We start from the raw sequence: 12,100 nt of genomic DNA, 5'->3' as shown, positions 1-12,100 counted from the left end.
TAAGTCTTCAGTGGCCATGATCACACCACTGTACTCCACACTGGGTGACAGAGTGAGATTCTAACTCAAAAAAAAAAAAGAAAAGAAAAAAATAGCAAAAATCCTCAGTAGTTGGACAACGCGATATGAAAAGTCTCCTGAAGTGACAGAATAAGAAGTAGATACATACATCACCTGTTTAGTCTGAATTTAGTCATAAGGAAACAATCATGCAAATTTAGAATGTGGAACATTATGTAAGACAAACTGGTCTGAATGCTTCAAATAAATCAATGTCAAAAAGCAAACAAAACAAAATGCAGGAAAATTTTTCTAGAATCTAGACTGAGAGGAAAGAGAGAAAACAACCAAATGCAATCTCTAAGACTTAGCTAGATCCTGTTGGGGGAAGACATCTTTAAAAGATATTTTAAAGATAACTGAAAAAATTTAAATTCAGACTATATGTGAGATAGTATCACTGAATCAAATTAATTTTCTTTTTTTTTTTTTTGAGTTGGAGTCTCACTCTGTTGCCCAGACTGGAGTGCAGTGGCCGCTCCCGGCCACCTCAGCCTCCACCTGCTGGGCTCCGGCAATCCTTCCGCCTCAGCCTTCCGAGTAGCTGGAACTACAGGCAAGCGCTACCACGCCTGGCTGATTTTTTTATTTATTGTAGAGATAAGGTCTCGCTGCCCAGGCGGGTCTCGAACCCGCGGGCTCAGACAATCCACTCACCTCAGCCTCACAAAGGTATGGGATTACAGGCTGAGCTACCGATCCCGGCTCCAAATTAATTTTCTAGGTATGGTAACGGTGTCTTCATTACGTTCATGTTCTTAGAAGATGTATCCTGGGGTTTTTAGCAGTAAAGAGTCAGGATGTCTTTCGCTTACTCTCCCTGACCTGGTCCACACAATTCAGATCAGAGTCCAGCCCTGCCCTCACTCACACCCTTCACAGTAATATTTCCTCAGCCTCTAATTCTCCCAAGAATAAGAGGCCAACTACACAATCCCAAGTAGAAAAACATGTCTTTGCAATTCCCACATGACCCCTCAACAAATCAAAGTTCGAGAGTTCGAATTATCAACCTACAATTGCACTAAATGCAAATCCTAAGTATTCTTCTAAGTGATATGATTCAGTAATATCAAAACCATATCTAGTCCTCTATTTCTCTGTTTAAAACATACATTGAAAACGACTGAAAAGAGAACATATATTTCAAAAATGTTAATACTTTTATTATTTTTCCCAGTATGAAAGCAATATATGTATTTCACAAAAATAGTCAAAAAAAAGAAAATAAAAATCAATCATATTTCGCCACCTAGCCATAGTCACTGCTAATAAATTGATGCATGCCTTTTCCAATTATTTTTCATATAACTTTTTTAATGAGATCATTTATTTAGTTCTTTTTATTTTTAGTTGATACATAATAATTGTTCGTATTTATGAACTACAAAGTGGTATAAGTCCATACATGCATACAATTATGTAATGATCAAATCAGAGTAATTAGCATATCTAGCACCTCAAACATATTGTTTCTTTGTGTTGTGAACATTCTAAATCCTTTCGTCTAACTCTTTGAAAAAAAATACACTAAATTACTGTCACCCTACAGTGGCACAGAATACTAGAACTTTTCCCTCCCATATAGCTACAAATTTTTAAGTTAACCACCTCTCCCTATTCTCCCCTCCCCCACCCTCCTCAGCCTCTAATAACCACAATTATATTCTCTACTTCTATAAGCTCACTTTTTTTTTTAAATCTCCCACATATAAGTGAGAACAAGCAGTATGTATCTTTCTGTGCTTGACTTATTTTACCTACCATAATGTCTTCCAGGCTCACCTATGTTGCCTTGAATGATTTCATTCTTTTTATGGCTGAACAGTATTCCAGTGTGTATACACTTTCTTTTTCCATTCGGTGATGGACACGGGTTGATTCCATATATTGGCTATAATGAATAGAGCTGCAATAAATGTGCAGGGGGGTATCCTTTTGATATACTGATTTCCTTTCCTTTGGATAAATACCCAGTAGTGGGACTGCTGGATTGTATGGTTGTTCTATTTTTAATTTTTTTGAGAAACTTCTATACCATTTTCCATAACGGCTGTACTAATTTACACAGTGTTTAATTTATAGTGTATTAGAGGTCTCTTTTCTCTGTATCCTTGGTAACGTGCTACTTTTTGTCTTTTTGATGCTAGCCATTCTAACCAGGGTGAGTCGTTATCTCTGTGGTTTTGATTTGCATTTTCCTAATGATTAGTCATGTGAGCATTTTTTCATACACTTGTTGGCTGTTTTTATATTTTCTTCTTTTTTTTTTTTAGTTGAAGTCTCACTCTGTCGCCCAGACTGGAGTGCAGTGGCACGCTCCCGGCCACCACAGCCTCGACCTGCTGGGCTCCGGCGATTCTTCCACCTCAGCCTTCCAAGTAGCTGGAACTACAGGTGCGCGCTACCATCTCCGGCTAATTTTTTATTTAGTGTAGAGATGAGGTCTCGCCAAGTTGCCCAGGCGGATCTCGAACCTGCGGGCTCAGGCAATCCACTCACCTCAGCCTCCCATAGTGCTGGGATTACAGGCTGAGTCACCGAGCCCGGCTCTTTTTATATATTCTTTTGAGACCTGTCTATTCAGATTCTTTGTCCATTTTTAATCAGATTGCTATTATTATCATCATTTGCTATTGAGTTGAGTTTCTTGTATGTTCTGCATATAAGACCCTTGTATTTCAAAGTTCAGGCTGAAAGTCATAAATGGTAAATTAGCCTTTACAAGAAACCTCAAATAACTGAATAAAGTATTTTATGACCTGAAGATAACCGGCCATTTCCACACATATTGGTACTTTTGAGATATATCATGTCAGGAGTTTTAACATATTTTGACTTGTCATTGTTCTACAGTATGAGATGTCAAAAGTTAAACTTGGAGAACTAAAGACTGAGTTATTCCTCAGATGAATCCTCTGACATTCTACAGTTTTGATCCTTGAATAATAGCCTCAGCACACACATTACATTTGTGTGATTTCATAAAATAAAAAAAAAACGGATGTCTAGTGAGTCATGAAACCTGGATTAAGCCTCTGCCACACACATTACAGTTCTATGATTTCTCCTTAGTAAAGACTCTCTGATGTCGATCAATGCTTGAACTCATGATAGAGAGTCGCCATATGGCACTTGTAAGAATTATCTCAAGAATGAATTCTTTAATGTTGTGCGAAGTGTGAACTGTGGATAAAGACCTTGCCACACTCGTTACATTCGTACGGTTTCTCTCCAGTATGAACTCTCTGAGATATGCAAGGTTTTATTTTTGACTAATGACCCCACCGCATAAATCACATTTTACCTTTTCTCTCTGGAATGGATGATCTGATGTACAGTGCGCAGTGTGAGCCATGCTTCAAGGCTTTGCCACACTCGTTTCATTGGCAAGGTTTTTCCCTACTGTGTGCTTTCTGTTCTTGTGTGAATAAGGAAGGATAAATTAAATCAGTCTCAATTTTATTAGAAATAGGGATTTTGAGCCTAGAAGGAATTCCTTGGAAAGGTGAAACTGAGGAACTATTGTTAACAGACTTATCAACTTGATTACATCCATAAATTTCCCCCTCAGTTTGAAATAGCTGCAGTGCAACCGGACGTGACTGAAAATTTAATCTAAGCTGATTTTTCATTGGCTTACTGCCTGCAGCCCTTTTTTTTTTTTGAGTTAGAGTTTCACTCCATCGCCCAGGTTGGAGTGCAGTGGCACATTCACAGCCACCCCAACGTCGACCTGCTGGGCTCAGGCGGTCCTTCCAAGTAGCCAGAACTACAGGCATACGCTACCATGCCCGGCTTGTTTTTTTATTTATTGTAGAGATGAGGTCTCACCATGTTGCCCAGGCTGGTCTCGAACCCACAGACTCAGGCAATCCCTTCACCTTGGCCTCCCAAGTGCTGGGATGACAGGCTTGAGCCACCACGCTCAGCCACCTGCAGCCCTTCTATCATGTTGTTCCTTCTACCAGTAAGATTTTCTTTTTTGGTCACAGGCACTCTTGAAATTTCTCTCAGCATCTCTCACTCATACTAAAGTAGTGTCTATTTCTCTGAGTTTCCTTGAAGCAAAAGTCTTCAAATGTCATGGACTTCATGTCGTCCCAATGACAGTGTTGAAGACATCTCCTGTTTTACTTTTCCCTTTTGGGAGTAATCCCTCGATCGCACATCTAGGAAAGGTATCTCTCAGAGGAAGGAACCACAGAGTTCACAGAGGCCAGGTGACAAAGTGCTGCCTGTCATGATAAAGACTTGCATTTGTTTGAGCTGCAGCACCACTGGGATGACACATTTGATGCATTCCCACCCTTTGGGTTTTCTTATTCTTTTCAATTGTTCTCCACAGCCCAGGGCTCTTTCCCTTGCTCCAATACGAAGAAAACATTCAGGTCAGGAAGAGTTTCCTACTAGGGAGACCAGGTTCCTGTAATTCTCTACTGTCATGTCCCTGGATAAAGTACACTGACCAGGGCATAGGTGTTCCCACTTGTCCTGAGAGAACTCTATGGCCACATCCCTGGAAGTCTTTGATTAAGAGTTATTCCCAACTTCTTTTCTTTCCCCTTCTTCCTCTTCCAGGCTTCTTCCTCAGCTAACATGAGTCTTTAGTCAAGTGCACCACTGTGACTTCTCCATGCAATCCATTTCTGGGTGTGCAGGAAACTATTTTCATGCAACTTTTACCCTGAAAATTGACCATACTCTTATTTTTGGTTTTCCTCCACTTTACATATCATAAACATCTTTTCCTTCCTTCCTCCTTCCCTCCCTCCCTCCCTTCTTTCTATCCTTTTTTTTTTTTTTTTTTTGAGTCAGGGTCTCACTCTGTCATCCAGGCTGGCGTGCAGTGGCACAATCATGGCTCACTGCAGCCTCGAACTCCTGGACTGAAATGATCCTCCCGCCTCAGCCTCCATACCTGCTTAATTTTTTTTTTCTTTAGAGACGAGGTCTCATTATGTTGCCTAGGCTGTCATCTTTCCATTTCTATAAATATAAATCAATGTCATTATCTAAAATAACTGAATACTGTATCACATACCATATTATGCATTTATTCAATATATCATTAGTAGACATTTTAGCTACCTATACTTCACTATTATGACTATGATTCAATGAATATCCGTACTTACGTCTTTCTCTCCTGTAAAACGATTTCCTTACAATTTTTTTTTTTTTTTTAAGGCAGGGTCTTGCTCTGTCACTCAGGCTGGAGTGGCATGATCATACCTCACTGCAGCCTTGAACTCCTGGGTGCAAGTGATCTTCCTGCGTTAGCCTCTCCCAAATGTGAGTAGCTAGGACTATAGGCACATGCTACCATGTCTGGCTCATTTGTTATTGTACTGTAGAGATAGGGGTCTCATTGTGTTGCCCAGGCTCAAACTCCTGGCCTCACAAGATCCTCCCACCTTGACCTCCCACACTGCTGGAATTATAGGTGTGAAACAGCCCACTCAGGCCTGAGACTTAATTTTTAAAAGTAAATAAGCTCCACTTTTTCTATGTACGCTAAACTTGGGGGTGTACCAATCTATAGGCCCATGCTGTGTACAAGACTGCCTTTTCCCCAATCATGATTAATCTTTCAAATCTTTTCCGATATCACAGGTAGAAGATGAGATCTCATTCCTGTTTTTCTTATGCTTATTAGAAGTCTAAACATCATTTTAATGCTTATTGTTCACTTGTAGTTTTCTTTGGTAAATCTAGTTTATAACATTTGCCCACTTTTCAACTGGGATAGTCATCATTTTCTTATGTATTTTTTAAGTATTTTAGACTAGCCTTTTATAATAACATATTTTAAATAATATTTTTCCAGCTTGACATTTGCCTTTTAACTTTGTTCATGGAAATTTTTTCAAAAAGGCACTTGAAAATTTTATGTGGACAACTATATCAATATTTTGGTTTTGTGTGTTTATTTTGTTTTTGTTTTTACTATAATGTTAGCGACATCTTCATGCATTTTTCAATATATTCTAGGCACTGGGATTAAAAAAATATATCAACCTTGCCTTCAAAAAGTTTTCCTCAGACTTAGAAATCAAAGTACATGTCTTTAAAATCTTAGAATCACAGAGCTGGGAAAAGATATGAAATATCCAGTCCAACTCCTATACTATACAGGTAAGGGGAGAGCTCCTGAATCCCAAAGACTGCCTCATTCCCGACAAAAGATCTAAGGCATAGTTAGGAAGGGAACCCAGAGGTTCTCACGGCCAGCCTGAATTATAGAAGCATTTAGAAAGGCCCTCAGTCACCTGTTCTCCAAAACAGGGCCACGGCCTACCCTGCAGGATATCAAGGGCTCTTACAGGGTCAAGAAAGGCCATTAAGTGCCCCCTGACATACAGGAAGCTGTGAGGAACCACTTTAAAACTAGCAGTAATGCACATCTCACTCACACACACAGACACCCCTACCCCGCCCCTTGGTGTTCCTGATACTTGCCACTAGGAACAGACTATCAATATGTGAAATGACAACTATGACAATCATTTTTTTTTTTTTGATGACTGATTGGTTTGTTGTAATAGTCTTTTTGCTAGCTTTTGACCTTAAAAAAACATCAGGCATATTTTCTTCTGTATAGATTACCTTTCAGAGTGCGTAGAGGGTGTCTTAGCAGTGCTGAACTGACTTTATTATCTGTGAAAACCAAAATCTGGCCGAGAGATAATATAATTTCCTTGCAAAAATTGAAATGGAAATGGACACACACACATACACACACATGCACGTTCAAGATGTCAATGCAATCTGCTTGAACAGCAGAGCCAAGATTTTCCCATGTGAGTCACAGAGGCCATAAGATTTAACTCTTTTAATGCTGAAGCAATGGCATTTTACAACCTACGGCCTCTTCCCAGTGGTAATGTTATTCCAGTGGGAAGAACAAGGGTGGGATCTGAGAGTGGCCTCCCTTGGGTTGAGTCATAAGTTGACTGCTTGCTGGCTGTGTGCACCAATACAAGTCATCTAACTGCCCCAAGCCTTGGGAAGGCCAGCAAGTTACTGTCAAGAAGGCACTTGGGCCAGGGACGTGACCTGAAATGTCTAAGGGACTAGGAAGGGCATGTAAGTGGGCTAAGTATGAAAGTAATACTGATAAAAAAATAATAATAATAACAGGCTAAGCGTGGTGGCTCACATTTGTAATCCCAGCACTTTGGGAGGCCGAGGCAGGAAGATCTCCCAAGGCCAGGAGTTTGAGACCAGCCTGGGCAATGTAGGAAGACCCTATCTCTACAAAAAAATGAAAAAAATTAGCCAAGCATGGCAGCCCATGCCTGTAGTCCCAGCTACTCATACCCGAAAGAGGAAGCTGAGGTAGGAGGATTGCTTGAGTCTAAGAGTTTGAGGTGACAGTGAGCTATGATCGCACCACTGCACTCCAGCCTGGGAGTCTCACTTACAAACAGAAAAAAAGGAACAAGAAGTAGTGGGAATGTCATGAAGTGGAGAGAACATGCCCACCCACATGGAGCAGCATAGCTCAACACCAGCCACCTAGGGCTCCAAACCCACTGCTTCTTCAGAGAAGCCAGAAACTCAAGTTTTATTATGGGAAAGTCTTCTGATTGTTCAATATTGGTTTAAAATCTTCAAAGTACTGTGAAGTCTGAACAAAACAAATCAAAACAAAGCCAGATTCTCAGCCCACCAACTCTACCAGCTTTGGGAAAAACACTCAAGCTTTTTTAAAGGATTCCACTTGTACCATCTTCCAAGAAAGTGTTCCTGCTATCTTTATTTTTCTGAAATGCGTTGAAAACGTTTTCTCAAAACTCCAGAGGAGAAGTTTTCAGCAATTCAAAAATTGGGAAATTCAATTATATCCGGAAAAGACAAAATATAAGGAAGGAGGAGCCAAGCTGAATGCTGACTCCGGAGGAAAAGCAAGAAAGGAAGCAGATAGCAGAGGTCCTTGATGGGATGCTGTGGTCTTTCAAAATGGTGTTTATGAAGTAACTTTAAGGCAGGAAAAAACGCTTTAAATTTGAAGTTTAGAGGAAAAGAACAAAATTTAAAATCATATATATAAAAGTTTAAATATAATACAGAAAGCTGGCAGCATATACAAAAATAGGGACAAGCTTTCTGAAAAACAAGTTGACAATATCCATCAAGAGCCCTCAATATTTTCTTATTCTTGGACGAAAGTACCCCACTATTAAGAATTTAACCTAGAGAAATAATCAGAGGCACACAGAAGCATCTATGTCCAAGGATGTACATCATAATATTATTTATAAAAGTAAACAAGTTTTTAAGGCTGGGCGTGGTGGCTCACGCCTGTAATCCCAGCACTTTGGGAGGCCAAGGCCAAAGGATTACAGGAGCCCGGGGGTTCGAGGTCAGTCTGGGCAACTTGGTGAAACCTCATCTCTACAATAAATCAAGAAAAATTAGCCAGGAGTGGTGGCGCATGCCTGTAGTTCCAGCTACTTGGAAGCCTGAGTGGAAGGATCACCTGAGCCCTGCAGCTCGAGGTTGCAGTGGCTGTGAGTGTGCCGTTGCACTCCAGCCTGTGCAACAGAGTGAGACTCTGACTCAAAAAAAAAAAAGTAAACAAGTTTTTAAACAACCTAAATGCCTGAAGCAAAAAATACAGTTATTAAAATTCATTGTTTTTAAAGACTATTTAATGGCATGCAATTCACAGTCTAATGCTAAATAAGATGCATACCACATATGCGTATACACGTGTACACACACATGTACAAGAAAAGGACTGGAAGAAAACATACCAAATGTTGATAGTAGTTCCTTCTGAGAGGAAGATTATGGGTGATTTTTATATTTTTCTTTATGGTTTTCTTAATTTGCTTTTTTAAAAAATTTATTTATTTATTATAAAGATGTGGGGTACAATTAAGGATTAGGTACATAAACACTGATCATGCAGGTACCCTTGTTTCTTCATTTTCAATTGTTTGTCATGACTATGTAAGACTTTTACAATCAGAAAAATATTATTTTCATCATGTTTTTGAAGATTATGTAACATTATAAGAAAATGTTCAAAATATATTAAGTCGAAAACTGGGTAAAAAGCTGGATATACACTATGATTCCTATTTTTTATAAATTCCATTTCTTGGATTTTTTTAGAGTAAACATGAGCTTTTATCATCAGAAAATTTAGGCTTTAATCCTGGCTCTGTCAAAGAAATGTACAAACAACCACGAAAAAGACTAAGGAACCCTGTGTGGATTGAGAATGCCCACCGTGGCACGCTAGGGTGAGTGTGACACGTCTTCCTTTTTAGAAATAATTGATTGATATACCTGCATAGCCATAGAAACTACCTATTTGTATACCTGCAGAGCCATAGATAATACTTATAAGAACTATGTGAAACATGCACTTTGGACTCTTAATGTTGTTAAGTGGAAGACCATGAGACTGGAGAGCTTACAAAATCCTGACTTCACTTTCATTTGATATATTTCTGCATGGTCTGAATTTTTTTCATAATAAGCATTACAATTTTAAAAACCAAGACATAATTTTTAAGCTGATAGACTTTCTTGTTTAGAGCAGCAGCTTGGGGTTTACAGAAAAACTGAGCAGAAAGTACAGAGTTTTCAAATGCAGTTGACTTCTGAACAGTGCGGGTTTGAGCTGCATGGATCCACTTACACACATTTTCTTTTGCCTCTGCCACCCCTAAGACAGCAAGCTCACTCTTCTTCCTCCTCCACCTCTTCAATATGAAGACGATGAGGATTAAGACCTTTATGAGTATCTAAGTCCATTTCACAAACAGTAAATATATTTTCTCTTCCTTATGAGGTTTTTTTTTTTTGGAGTCGGAGTCTTACTCCGTCGCCCAGGCAGGAGTGCAGTGACACGCTCATGGCCACCCCAGCACTGACATGCTGGGATCCAGCGATGCTTCTGCCTCAGCCTCCCAAGTAGCCGGAACTACAGGCGTGTGCTGCCGCACCCAGCTAATTTTTTATTTTTGTAATTGTAGAGACGAGGTCTCGCCAAGTTGCCTGGGCTGGTCTCGAACCCACAGGCTCAGGCAATTCACTCACCTCGGCCTCCCCAAGTGCTGGGATTACAGGCTGAGCCACCAAGCCCGGCCATGAGTTTCTAAATAACATTTTATTTTCTCTAGCTTGCTTTATTGTAAGAATACAGTATATAATACATATAATATACAAAATATGTGTTAATTGACTGCCTATGTTATCAGTAAGGCTTCTTGTCAAGAGCAGGCTATTAATAGCTAAGTTTAGGGGAGTCAAAAGTTATACGCAGTTTTTCGATGGCACAGGGGTCAGCACCCCTGATCACCAAGTTGTTGAAGACTGGAATATGTAATTTTAAAAAAACTCAAAACCACCAAAATGCATTTACTAGACAATGCACTTGTCAACAATGTTTGATTGTCTCCAAAATGGTGATAAGGATCCATCCGCTGCTTTCCCTCCATGCCCAAGTGGCTCCTCCCACCACAAGGTGGCATTTATTTCTCCTCCCTTGACTCTGGGCTGGCATATTGACTTTATTTGGCCAAGAGATGGTGACCAAAGTTATATAACTATTATAGGTATAATGATGTTCTTACCTACCCTTAACACGTATGCTTAACACTTTTATGTACCGACCACAAGTGGTATGAGTATGTACTGTTTTTTTTTATTTTTAAAAACCTCAATACATAAGAAATATAGATTTGTTATAAAACATTTTTAAACAAAAGTTTAGAAAGTAGCCAGGCTCGGTGGCTCAGCCTGTAATCCCGTACTTTGGGAGGTTGAGGTGAGTGGATTGCCTGAGCCTGCAGGTTCGAGACCCGCCTGGGTAACTTGGCAAGACCTCATCTCTACAATAAATCAAAAATTAGCCAGGCATGGTAGCACGCGCCTGTAGTTCCAGCTATTTGGAAGGCTGAGGTGGAAGGATGGCCGGAGTCCAGCAGGTCAAGGTTGCAGTGGCCGGGAACTCCAGTCTGGGTGACAGAGTGAGACTCTAACTCAAAAAAAAAAGAAAGTAAAACGTGAAAATCTCTCCTCCATCTTCCAGAACCTCACTTGGCAGTTAATTATTCTTATGGGCTCTGCTTTCATTATCAAAAAACACAAAGCAAAAAATTACAGTGAACAAAAAGTACCTTCCAGAGAAGAATGAAAATAATTTCTTCTATAAAAAGCGTACCTACTACAGAAATGCCTATGTTAGGAGACAGTCCTCCACAGGTCTCTTACATTTGCACATCTTGCAGGCAGATGCACTTTTTTTCCATACTGTTTTCAAGAATGTTTGTACAGGTTGAGTATCCCTTATAAAAAATGCTTGGTACCAGAAGTGTTTCAGATTTGGGCTTTTTTTCGGATTTTGAAATATTTGCATGATAGCATCCCAAAACCAAAACTCCTAATCTAAAGTTTCCTTTGACTATGATCTTTGAGCATCAGATCAGCACTCAATAAGTTTCAGATTTTGGATTTCGGATTAGGGATACTCAACCTGTATAGCAAGCAGTCTCGGAAGAGAGACAGAGACTCTCTCTGGAGCTGAGAACAGATATATCTCTGTCCAGGAGAGAAGTTGGGGTTTCCTCAGCTGAGGTCTCCTCTCCTGTAAAACAATCCAATGCATGTGAGGTGATATCTGATCCTTCACCATACCTCCCAGAGAAAGTGAAAAGAATTTCCTCCATAAAGGTAGTAAGTGGAAAATTTGGGCTTGGGAAACCAATGCTCTGGCTACTGTTATTGCCTCTGTCTCTGACCCAGGGGTCTCAAGTCATCTGCCAGCATTCATGAACTATGGCAGACTGACAAGTTACGACTGTTAACTTACTAACAAGTTGCAGGCTGTAATTAGGGTAAAATCTCAGACTCTACTAATTCTTGATACATCTTCATAAACATATTTCTTTAAGCCATTTTCTAACCACTGTACCCAATTTGGTGGATTTTCTTACCTACACGGCTCCAACCACCGGCCTACCAACCAAGCACTCCTGAGCCCCTACTGATTCCCTGCCAGAAGTCTCTCCATTTCTGA

General features: G+C 39.9%; 1 protein-coding gene across 1 annotated transcript in view; it reads right to left on the bottom strand.

Annotated features, from left to right (window-relative positions):
* LOC103254174 (ras-related protein Rab-31) overlaps positions 1-12,100 on the bottom strand; it is a 90,868-nt gene that overhangs the window by 73,506 nt on the left and 5,262 nt on the right. The gene's annotated exons all lie outside the window — the stretch shown is intronic.

The sequence above is a fragment of the Carlito syrichta genome, unplaced genomic scaffold (genome assembly GCF_000164805.1).
Source record: "Carlito syrichta isolate Samal-C Ts95f unplaced genomic scaffold, Tarsius_syrichta-2.0.1 Scaffold272310, whole genome shotgun sequence".
Classification (NCBI taxonomy): domain Eukaryota; kingdom Metazoa; phylum Chordata; class Mammalia; order Primates; family Tarsiidae; genus Carlito; species Carlito syrichta.
Note: the sequence above shows the minus strand (reverse complement) of the source record. Positions and strands in the feature narration are given on the sequence as shown.